General features: G+C 45.0%; 1 protein-coding gene across 1 annotated transcript in view; it reads left to right on the top strand.

Annotated features, from left to right (window-relative positions):
• The window catches only part of OTUD7A (OTU deubiquitinase 7A), a 388,370-nt gene that overhangs the window by 86,492 nt on the left and 289,227 nt on the right, over positions 1–12,651 (top strand). The window lies entirely within an intron of this gene.

Below are 12,651 nucleotides of genomic sequence, written 5' to 3'. Positions count from 1 at the left end.
CATGGAATCTGAAGCCACATTGGTAAACTTTTCATACTCCATTATATTACAGTTCTTTGCCCTGTCTTGCACTTATCTACATATGATCTGTAACATGATACACTGATCGCTTGGAAAATAGTGGTCCATTGAGTTAGGTGGATCTTCTAAGCATTGTCACATTTCATTACACACTCTCAGAAAATCACATTCATTAATATCACCACTAGTCTCATCAGAAAAGTCGCTGAGTATTGGGAGCAGTCAGATTCACAGTAGTAGATACAAGAAGTTTCATGGGGAAGCTCAGATTTTATCATCGACAATAAAATACTATTGGGATTCTCTTTAAAGTGACAGGCTCACTACATTCATTTTCAGGAGGATGCTTGCCAGACACCAGTGTCTGAAAAATGATCGTTTTCAGTTATTCTTTCAAACCCTGCAAGTATGCTTTGATGAATAGAAGGTGAGGAAAATGATGTTCCATGGAAATGCAGCTAGTTCAGGGTGCAACTCAGGCAGTCATACAGGTGCTCTGCCTCAGGACCTCCATCGCTCTTTGGCATACAGCAGAGATACTTAGAATATCAGGAACACTTACACACAAGGGTTGCTAGTTAATACAATTAATACTTTTCACTGCTTCATCAAGGATATTCTTAAACTGTTTTTGGTTTCTGTTTGGGTTTTGTTCTTTGGCTTTTGTAAGTTTGAGTGTTTGATGGTGAAGAATGTGAAGACTACTGGCACAGTGGATGCTATTGCCTTAATTTGTGCAGCTTCTTCCATTGCTTCGATACCATGAATGTCAACACAGCGAAAAGCAAATCTCTCCTTAGAATGATCATTGAATGATCATGAAAATAGTCTTGACCTTTTGGAACCTCTGCTTTGGGATTCCTACATGACATTAAAAGGTAAGCCCCTAGACGGGGGAGAGATTATCCCCTCCACACTCCTTCAGCAGCAAGTATTGGTGTTAAGCTCTGATTTTCCATTTCTTCTGGTTTCTAACAGCTGAGAAATTCTTTCCTTTGTTGCCAGTCTTCTTTAAGCATTCTTTTCCCTTGATCTCCAGAATGCCACTGCTTTTTGGTTTCTTCCCAGCTCAGTGGCTGTTCCCTTCCCTTCTCCTTGCTGGTTTGTGGTATTTCCTTTTCTATCTGACCTTTAAATGCAGGACTTCACAAAGGCCCAGCCCTGAGTTGTGTTCTTTTAACTCAGCTCTTGTTGGGTGGTCTCAAGTTCCACGGCTTTAAATACCAGTTTTGTGCAGGTTCCCCAAGCTACACCTCCAGCTCAGAACTTTCTACTGAACTCCAGTTCAGTTTACTAGTTGCCCCGTTGATGTCTCCATGGTTTCCACAGGGACCTCTGATCCTGCTGTCAGCCAAGCTCTTGCTCCAGGCCTCCTCTTTTTAGAAGTGGCATCTTTAATACTGAGATAATCAGAAAATTTGAAGTCATGTTTGACACCTTACTCTCTCTCTGTACCCCCAAGCCAATCAGTCATGAAGTCACGAGAAGTTATTCACCAAATTACTTTCTTTCCATCATCATTACTGATCTGCTGCTTCCTCTCCTGGGTCCCAGCGCCTCTGGCCAGTACTGCTGCCGCCACCCTTCACCAGGCCTGCAGGGTCACCCACATCATCTCCCGTGCCCCTGGGTGGGGCCGTCCCTGCTCACTACCCCTCAGGGCCTCCCACTGTGGTTCCTGTGAATCCTAGCATCTGCCTGTGGCTACAGGCTCCTGCCTAGTTTGGCTTGTCCTTGGCTTTCTGACCTCAGTTTGTGTCTCAGATCCAAGCACATTGACCTTTGCCGTATTCAGGGAACATACCTAGTCTTTTGCCACCTCTGGGCTTTCCAGGACTGGTTATGCTCTTCTGTGATATTCCTTTGGGTCCAGTTTAGAGACCGGGGTTCGCTCCTCCCAGCTGCTCCTGCACACCCTCTGTTGATGGCTGTCTTACATTACTCTCGGCACCTCCCTCAGTACCACAGGCCCTTTGCATTATCAGCTACCCTGCCAGGTTCCCCTGCAGTGTGAGCCCATGCCAGCAGTGCCTGCCTGTTCACAGCAGCATAGAGGGGTTGTGTCACTGTGCGTCACGTCTGAGGACACCCCTACAGAGCACCTACCAGTCTGTTAGAAAAACCCATTCCCTTACATGACTGAAGTACTGGGATAAACAGTTCATAAAAGAAAAATAAAAGTGAGCAACAAGCTTTATAACTGTGTTCAATTCTCACTAGCAATTGATTTCAGGAAAACCACTTGGCAGTATCACCAAGATCCTGAAATCTAATACTCAGTCTCCCACGATTCCACGTTTAAGAATCTTTCTGATGGAAATGGCTAAAGATAGGATACAGATGTATATGGGAGGGTATGTATCTGATAGTAGATAAAGTCAGCCATTTTCATTGGAAGCAGTGAAAATGTCCCTGAATAGGATGATGGTGAAATCAGTCAGTGATGGGTGAGATTAGTGGCTTTGTGTGGCTCGAGCAGAGATGGCATCCCTGAGGCTGCAATCACTATGTCATGTCCAGCCATAGGGGGCACTGGATGCCAGGTGAGCAGTGAGAAGAAGTGTGACTGACGGAATTTAAGGAGAGGTGCTATCTGAGCCTGGGGTGTGCATTACCTTTGAAGATGTATACACTGGTGCAGTCAGGTTTCAAAATATGTTTGCATGAATGAGATTGCAAAACTTAATGGTTAATACAACCTTGGATTCAGACAGGGTGCAGTGGGATGGCTCCTGTGTGGTCCATGATGTCTGGGACCCCAGCTGAGAAGCCTTGAAGACTGGGGCTGGGCTCATGCAGAGGCTTATTCTGGAGCTGGGTCTGGATGACTCAAAGATGGGGACTGCTAACTGGAGTGCTCACATGTGGCCTCTACACGTGGCTTGGCCTCCTCACAGCATGCTGACCTTGGAGTCATTCTTACATGGAGCTTCAGGACTCCAAGTGTACATGTTCTAGTGAACGAGGCTGCATCACCCATCCTTAGCAGTCACACTGCATCCTGTCTGCTGTATTCTATTGATCCTAGCAGTCCTGAGCCCACTGAGAAGCAAAGGCATAGGTCACAGAACCCCTCCTCTCACTGGAAGGGCTGAAAAGGTCACATTGTGGAAGAGACACATTGCTGGGACCATCTTTAGAAAACACAGCTTGCCACAAGGGCCATTATTTAACTGACTAAACAAGAGGCCGATGTATAAACTCACTTTCTAAATTTGCCATACAAAATATAACTGCTCAGTACATCAAGAATATTTGTACCTACAGTCACTGTATTCCTTCCCCTGTGGAAAGTTGACAGAAGCTGTTGACTTTTTAGAACATGAACATGCAAGACATTGAATGGCAGTGGCTAGCGTCTCCAGCCATCAGATCCAATGACAGCCCTCTTTTCTATAGAGATGTACTTGGCAAGCAAAGTTGATGGAATACTCAGAGGCTCCCTTTGCCCTTTCTCCAATACAGAAGGCAATTTGAGAAGCTCTTTCTTGCTTCTTGATCTTATTAAAGAAGATCTCTTTCAATAACTCACTTTAGCTCATCTTTTCTCCCCATATGCTGTACTTCAGTGGTTTTCTGTGAGAAATCCCTCGTTAGTGTCTTTCCCAGGTGGTGGTGTCTTCAAGAACCACTGAGTGCTGGGGCTGCGGAGCCCACAGATCTGGAGTCAGGTAGCCACCTTCCCACAGCTCCCGCCGGCTCCTGCCAGCGCTTCTAAGTATTGAGTAGAGGGCCTGCCTACCTGCCAGGGAGGCTTGATTTAGGTTTTTTATACTTTTTATTTTAAATCAGAAATTTAATCTATAGTAAAGTTGATTTTCTCCTCTTAATTTCCAAAAGACAGCCATTTCTTAACTTTGTAGAAGAAGCCCCATTTTAAAAATGCATATATACATGTAAATAAAATACGAGCTAGTTTGAACGTTAAATGTTTATTGTGTGTGTTACTGGAAGTGAAGAAAACAGTGGGAAATCTCTTGATGTGAGTGAAATTGATGCATGGCTGCTTTATTTTTAAGTGATTCTGTAAACCAGAGGGGCAGATACTACAGAAAGAGTCATTTCCTGACAGCTGTCGCGGCTGGCCTGTCTGCTTCTGCCATCCTTGTTGGTTAATCACCCCAGGCACTCTCTTCTTGGTTTGAGGATGACATGCTCCCTCCTTGGAGGGAGCAGATCCCAGCACTTTGTCCTGGACTGGGTTGTGAAGGCTTCTGGGGTGCACTGAGAAGACTCCAAAAGCCCTTACCAGAAGCAGTCAGAGTGTGTGATTGCAAATCACAGGTTGAGGTCGGCAAGAACCTTGGAGAGAGTGAGTTCCAAACCCCCATCTTACCGACAACAGATCCAGGAGGACCAAGGCCTTGGTGCATGGTACCCTCTGCACCCACCTCCTCCATTTCTCTCTCATCCACCCCTAGGGCTCCAAAGTGGCCCGGAAAGAAGACTCTGGTGTCCAGATCCTAACAGTGACAACCTAGGCCGATGTTCAGGAAGTTGCACTAGGAGCCAGAAGCTGTGTTGTACAAGAAAAACAGTACATTGAGATCCTTTCCCAGGCTCTGAGATCCAGACTTTTTTCAACACACAAAGGCCACGGAAAGGAGATTTCTTCTTCTACCTGCTTCTTTACCGTCAATTACCTTGTACACAGGAATGGTGCATTGTTTTTTATTGTAAAGCAAATGCTGTTTATATGAAATAATTTGCTCCATTACACCAAGATAGTTCTAATGTAACAGGTTGGCAGTGTGAGAAACAGAGGTGTCTCCTGTAGCCTCTAAAAATGTGGATAAAAAGCACATGTTGCCTGGATGCCTTCCAGTGAAAGTTTATATCAGTGAAGCGTACTTTTCAGATTGCGTTAGTGCCAGCGTGACGATTCCTGAGGAGAGCTGTTTTTCAGAGTTCTGAGCCCAGTTTTTGTTTTGGGTGATAGTGCCATAAAGGAAATGGAACCCAGGGACTCCAGGAGGTGCCCTTGGCCTTTTGGTTAAATAGGGCACCTGGGTGAGGAATGGACAGTCTTAACTCTGGAGGAGAATTCTGGAAGAGAGTTACAGAGGGAAGACAATCTTCTAAAATGTGACCCAAGCTCTGCTGTGGAAATGGAGTATTTAGATATATTAAAAATTCCTAAAATAATGTTTCACATTCATCAAGTAGAATTTATTCATTCAAGATGTAGCTGTTTCCCCAGGCTTCCATTTCTGTTTAGTTTTTCTTCCACAGTGCTGAAATACTGCATTTTTACCCCAAGAATTCATGTTTGCATTGATCTGCATTCCACTAATCATGTTTAAATCATTAAACGGAATAGTGAAGACATTATACTTGATGATGGGGCTGGGAGCGGGGAAAGGAAGAGCAGAGAAATAAATGAATCCCCCACTCGGTGTGTGTGTGTGTATGTGCGTGTGTGTGTGTGTGAGAGAGAGAGAGACACACACACATCTTGTTTACTTTTTCAATGAATTAATTTCACTTTTTCCTAATGTCCCTTGGCTAAGGAGAGGCTTTTCTGCCCAGGCAGGCACTCCACGAATCCACACACTCAAACACTCTGTAGCCTGCAGACCAGCACCTGCGGCATTGGAGTGGGCATCCTAAACACTAGGGCTGCCTCCCGAGGGACAGAGCCCCACTCCGTGCCACTGTGTGCATTGTATGTAGTTCAGGGCATTGGTCAACTAGAGCATGTGCTATTTCGTTAGGTAAATGGAAATTTTTTTCATCTCTCTTTCCTTTGGATATACAATTTGCAGTGAGTGAGTTTGCTATTCCTGGTCCTTCCCATCACTTTGAGGGATCCAGATGGAAGCCCCCAGCTGCACCCCATGGTATATTTCTCCTCACCTGTTGTCTCTCTCCATGGTTTTATCTGTGAAGATTATTGCTACAAAGTGACCAGTCAGAGCCATCCCTGCTGACCCCCGGAATTCCTGCAGAACAGCCTTGTAGACAAGGTGTGGGCTATTGAGTTCCTTGGGTATGGTACTTGTACCCCTCTCTCTATGCGTATTCTTGGGCTCTTGTCCTTAGAATTACTCTCTGCTCATTCGGACATTCCCATGGTGCTGATGACTGGGCAGATCAATCCCCCAGCCCAGGCCTCTTCTGGAGACTGATGATACCCCTAGATCCTGCTGTCCTACCCATGGCCGGCCACCAGAACCGTGTCTAAGAGCCGCTCCATTTCCTCCCATCAGCCCATCATTTCCACCTGTGTCACCCGCTGTGCTCATCCTCTCCCTCACTGCCCTCTGCCACTGCCTTGGGTGCTTGCAAATGCAGCCGCTTGTGTTCTTTGCTCTCAATTCTGCAGCTGCCCCCTTGCCAGGCTCTGCCTTCAGCCTCTTTGCACACAGCTTTCAGAGTTTGTGGGCTGCCCCCAGAACTCCCTCACTCAGCCCCCTTTAGGCAGAACCCACGCACCCACCTACTCCAGGGGCTGCCATGAGATCTCTTCCGTGTGCATCCAACATGGAAGCCCCTGCCTGGCTGCCTGGGGGCCTGGGCTGAGGGTGGGGGGTGGGGGGCCTGCAGTAGCACCCCAGCCTCTACACTACACTCCACACACACTGCCTGCTCTGTGCTGGTGCCCGCAGCCCAGCTGCCTTCATAGGGTGAAGAAGGAGGACCTCCCTCCATTTTCTGTCCATCCTGAGTGCCAGCGCTGACCCAAGATCCTGGCAACCCCACAGTTCATCCAGGGTCCACATGAAGGTCCTAATGCCCACTGGGTAAGGATTGCATTTAATTATGGTTCAGCGTTGACCATTTGGATAACCTTGAACCAGGGAGTACCAGTCATTGGGGTACTATAGACTGAATATTTATGTCCCTCTCAACCTAACCCCCAAGGTGATGGGATTGGGAAGTGAGCCCTTAGGGAGGTGATAAGGTGATGTGGAATGGGATTAGCGCCCTTGTAAGAGAGGCCTGAGAGAGACCCCTTGCCAAAAGGCTGTCATATGAGGATGCAGGGAGAAGTCACCGTGTTCGAACCAGGAGCAGGGCCCTGGTCAGACTTAACTCTGCCAGCACCTGATCTGGGACTCCCCAGCCTCCAGAACCATGAGAAATGAATGCCTGTTGTTTATGAGCGACCCAGTTTATGGTATCACATTACAGCTGTCCAAATGCACTGAGCTAGGGGGCAGGTGGCCTTGTAACAAAATGCTCCATTTTTTTTTTTTTTAGAGTTAGATTGCTTTTTAGCATTTTTAAAATTATTATTATACTTTAAGTTTTAGGGTACAGGTGCACAATGTGCAGGTTAGTTACATATGTATACGTGTGCCACGCTGGGGATTAATGTTAGGAACCTATTAGATAGCAAGCCTCCCTAGTATGCGTTTAAAGCCCAATTTCACTTACTAGCAAATGCCCACTTTCAGGGACAAACTAACATGAACAGTTCAGCTCACACCCCTGAGGAGTAAGGACCCCCGGTTCCTTCAGACCCTGGCAGTCACAGTGCACTGCAAAGCTGTTGACACACAGGCATGCACTGTTTTCCTCAGTATTCCTAAGTCTTGGGGTCTTTGCCTTTAATTGGGTTGTAGCTTTAGTAGAGGAAGGCAGGTCTCCACTGAATTGGGATGCCCCTGTCCCCACATACCTGAGGCTGAATGCAAGGAAAGGTGAACCTTATTAGGACAGGGCAGCTGCCACTTCTTACCAAGGAAGGAGAGAGTGGGGAGGGGCCATGTGCTGTCAGATCTCCAGTCACACCACAGGCTGCAGGCTGCCCCTGTGCCTTGCTCCCACTTTCCCCACAGATTCTGGCAGCCACCATCCAGGAAATACGCTGAGCAAGAAGACCCAACCAGAAAGTCACACCAAGGGCTTGGCCCTTTGGAGCCTTCCCGCAAAGCCCAAGTGGTTAGGAAGTACATGTGTCACTATCTGGAAGTCCCACACTGGAAGTATTATGTGGAATAAGCGTAAGACACAGCCAGGCCATTTGCCAGGCCCTACTGGGAGCGGTACCAGGCGGTAAGGGGACCTGGCCTGGGGCAGCTGTCAGGGGCAGCCCGAAGCATAGGCCCAGAATGCACCTCCCCTCTCCCTGCCCAATGACGGGGCGCCTCTGCAGTGTGTGGACAGGTGCAGGTGGCTGTGTGGCAGTGGCACTCTGTCCTTGTACTCTTCCCTGTGTGTCTTTCCCTGGAAATGTTCATCAGTTCTGTGTCTGTGTGTGTATGTGTATGTGTGTTTTAACCTCAGATATTAATTTGGTGACTTCTGGACTGAAATTAAGCTTTGAATGCACTGCTGCTGGAAATCAAACATGAATTTGAGAAATCAAGGCTCTCCCCTGGGTGTGGCTTGGCTTTTCCAGCCCCAGGTTCAGCTGATTCAGAACCTGTCCTGAGGGATACACTCACATTCTTCCCGTTCTCGCCTCCTGCCCCTGCTGCCATGCCCATGTCTACACTCATTCCTTCAGGTGTCCAGGAGCAAATCTTTTCCCCTTAAACTACAAGCCCATTCAGTAGAACGGGGTTAGGAGAGTAGTATCCTCTGTGGGGAAAACAGATCACGTTTTGTTACTTAAAAAATTCAGCTTCAAAGAGTATTTTCCTCCTAGATATCTGCACAGTTGATCTTCAAGCTTTTGCACAAATGTCATCTCAATGAGTCTCTTCAATTTTACAACCCACTCTTCAGACACCCCGTCCTGCCCAGCAAGCCAGGTCTTCTGTTGTAGTCACAGCACTTACAGACTCATAACCTATTGTTTAATTAATTTATTTTTTTCTCTGTTCTTATTGGAGTATAAACTCCACAAAGGCAGAGGTTTTCATCCACTGATGTGTGCTGAGCACCTAAAATAATCCTCATTACATAATTATTTGTTGAATGAATGAATATGTGGCTTTTGTTATTTTTAAATGAATCTACAGTGTTGGTCTTAAAACTGCCTTGGGTCCATATATTTTGGCATTTTATTTTCTTGAGCAGCTGAGTCTTTCAGAAAGCGAATAAAGATGATTAGTGTAGTCAAGGTGAAACTCCATAAAACTTTGGAATGGGTAAGTGTTGAAGAGGGGAGGGGTGTGTGTGTGTGTGTGTGTGTAAATGCATGGACATGTGAGCATACACACGTGCATGCATAGGTCAGAGGAGAGGATAATGTGTTTGGATGTGATGTTGTGTCTCTTTTTACAGCAGTATCACTTTTTTTTTTTTAACTATCTTTTCAATCAAAACTGTTCCACCGAAAAGGCATTGGGTCGTCCTTGCCTGATGAGATGGCCTGACCCCCACGAGAAGGCCAGGACAACGTCACAATCCACTTGGGTGGTCTGTGGATCCCCCTGGGTTGTTGACTCTTAATTTTAAAAGACAAGTGTTATAAGCTTTTGCTGTTACGGTGAAAATACATCTTCCTTTCCTAAATTAAGGGGAAACTTAAGTGGCTGATAGTATTTCCCAGACAACTGGGATCATGTTTGAAGCCTTGATAAAAAGTGTGCAGAAAAATCTCTGGATGTGGCACAGAAACTGATGTTGCTGTAATCAGCAACTAGCAGTAAGTATCTGAGATCCCCCTCTGGAGATGCACCTGACTGCGTTTATGTGCCTGATACTAACATGTCCTCATTAACAGAGTGTGCTGGAGCTGGAGCTGGAGCTTTATTTCAGAGTGGCAAGTTCAAGCCAGAATGTTTCATGGCAGGCAGATAGTCATTCACTTTCCTTCTGGGCTGGTCTTTCAAAGTTCTCTTTTTCTCCTCCATAGAGGACAGTATTTTCCAAGGTGTTCAAATGTTTTGGTGATAAGACATTTTAAAGCAGTCTAAAGCGTCATGAAGAGCCGGCAGGAGGCCCCTAGGTGCAAGGCACAGGGTGATCGCAGGGCTGGTTATGGAGCTGTCCCTGGGCTGACTCTGACTCAGCTGGCAGTGGGCAGCCTGCTTCAGCCTGTTCCTGGGCTGCAGAGAGCACCTTGCTCATCGGAATTTGCTGCTGTCCCATGGCTTTTTGTATGGCCCAGGAAACCACTGAGCAGCCCTCAACTCCAGAATGCATTTCCATGGAGCTTAACTGGGAGGACTTTATTTGGGGAAGAAAAGAAGCCTCTCAGACTATTCTCTCATAGTGCATGGCTGTGTGGCTGCTCTGGGCAGTCTTCAGATAGCCTGCTTTTTACTTTTTACCCACTGTGCCATTAGCTTCATTTCAATGACTGATAAAGTGTTCTTCTTGACAATTAAACAGTGCATTTGCTGATAATTATTTCTTTTTGTTGTCAATTTTAAAGGTGCTGGTCAACAGATTGTGAGTCGATTATAAATTGCCTCTCCCAGCCTCCCACCATCTCATTCACTATTTGTATGGCATGTTAAAATGTTTTGAGGAGTGGAGCATTTACATAAGCATCTGTTGGTCGACTGCAAATGTGTGTGTGTATTTCATATATTTAAACCCATCAAAAACTCCAGCATCCAGTTTGCTGTTCTCACATTTCAGATGAAAAACTGAAACACAAAGATTAACAAAGTCCCCTAAATTTATATAGATGGTTAATAGTGGAAGCTGGGATTAAACTGGTATTACAGATTACATGTTTGTATCCCCTCCCCCAAATTCATATGTTGAAATCCTAAGTCCCAAGGTGATGATATTAGAAGGTGATGCCTTTGGGAAGTGATTAGGTCATTAGGGTGTATCCCTCATGAATGAGATTAGTGCCCTCATAACAGGGACCCCAGACATTCCATTGCCCCTTCTACCATGTGAGGATGGGGAGAAGGCACCATCTGTAAACGGGTAGCAGGCCCTTATCAGACATGGAATCTGCAGGTGCCTTGATGTTGGACTTCTACCCTCCAGAACTGTGAGAAATTGTCGATAAGCTACATATTCAATGGTATTTTTGTTATAGCAGCCTGAACTAACTAGACTGAGTGTGGAAGATGTTGCTTCACCAGATAATGAATTCTGTCAAAGGACATATCACTCATCTTAGCAAATGTCAATATGTAAATGTTTTATATAAACAAAACTCCATCTTCAGTTTCCTGCATTTTGTCATTTAAATGGAGTACATGCTAAATAATAATCGTTCACTAAATGTTTATAGAATTTATATTCGTATATACAGATATATAGATAGGCTTATATCTACATATTAAAATATACATATCTGTAATTATATTAGCCAGGTAGTATCGAGTAACCAGTAAAATCAGCTAAAAATTGAAAATAGTACAGAAAAACACCACTTTCAACATTGTTAATATTGAAACAAAGTGTTCCTGTAGCATTACTTGACATTATATACAAACTTCTTTAATACATTGCAAATTAACAGGTAAAAATGGTTGTGCATATTAACCACAGTTAGAATTTAAGATAGCAAATAGATATATTTGGGCTTACAAAGTATATTGTAGGTGCTATTTGAACTTCATATATGTTTAATATACATAAAAGGAATATATTTTTCTTTTTAAGAGTTTGTTTTTATATGCTTTTATTTCAAAAAGTAAATGTCAGCAGTTCCCCAACTTTGCTGCCCATTGAAATCAGCTGGGGGGCTTTCAAATGTCCTAGTGTATGGCTGTCAGTCCCAGCCATTCTGATTGAATAAGGTTTAATCTGTGTATTGGGATTTTACCAAGCTACCTAAGTAATGCTAATGTGCAGCAAACTTTGGGAATCCCTGGTGTATGCAGTGCATGGAGAATCGTCAGATTTAGTGTCTGTGTATGCCCCACAACTCATCATTTTTTTTCATTTATTCCTTTACTCACTGTACCCTTGCCAACTATCTGTCAGGGATTATGCAAATGCTGGGCACATAGAGGTGAATGAAAAAGGCATAGCATTGCCCTCCTGCAGTTTTAGTCTATCAGAGGGATATAAACAGTTTACAGGTAAATAAATCAACACTCTAAAATATTTTTTAAAGATTGTGGAAAGTGAGAAGGAGGTCATGAACAAGAGGCTGTTAGGGAGAATAAATATAGGTCCAGGCAGCAAGACAACATGGATGAACACTACAAGTCAGGAAGGAGTTTGGCAGGCTCTAAGGCCAAACAGAAGGCTGAAGTGTCCCATGGGAGAGGCTGAAGAGGTTGGAGAGGGGGGTCTGGTGCAGGGGCTTTGAAGCCATGCTAGTGACTTTGGACTTAGACTTCAAACATTGTGATGCTGTTGGTTATTTTAGGCCAGGAGGCTGGGGTCAGGGTGGAGGTGGAGATGGAGATAAGGTTCTAGTTAACCATTTTAAAAGTTCTTTGTGGTGGCTGTTGCATTCATTCAAGTAAGGGATGATAGTAGCCTGGAGAAGAGTGGTGTAGTAGACGTGCATTCATGATGTATTTGGAGGAACCCACTGGCATCACTGGTGAATTGCGTACGTGATGCAAGGAAGAGAAAGGAATCAAGGACAATTCCAAGCATTTGACCTAAGCAATCACGTAAATGTTGATGTCATTTGGTGGGAAGGGAGATGGTTCATGGGCCATTGCCAGTGGATGTGGATTTGGAAGTAAAGTCGGTATTTCTATCTGGCATATTAAGCTTGAGATGCTGGATAGACATCTAAATGGAGCTGACAAATAGATAGTCCAATAAACCGGTACCCAGACCAAGAAACAGAACATAAGCAGC

Source organism: Pan paniscus, chromosome 16 (assembly GCF_029289425.2).
Source record: "Pan paniscus chromosome 16, NHGRI_mPanPan1-v2.0_pri, whole genome shotgun sequence".
NCBI classification, from domain to species: Eukaryota; Metazoa; Chordata; class Mammalia; order Primates; family Hominidae; genus Pan; species Pan paniscus.
This window is presented reverse-complemented; position numbering and strand designations above follow the sequence as displayed.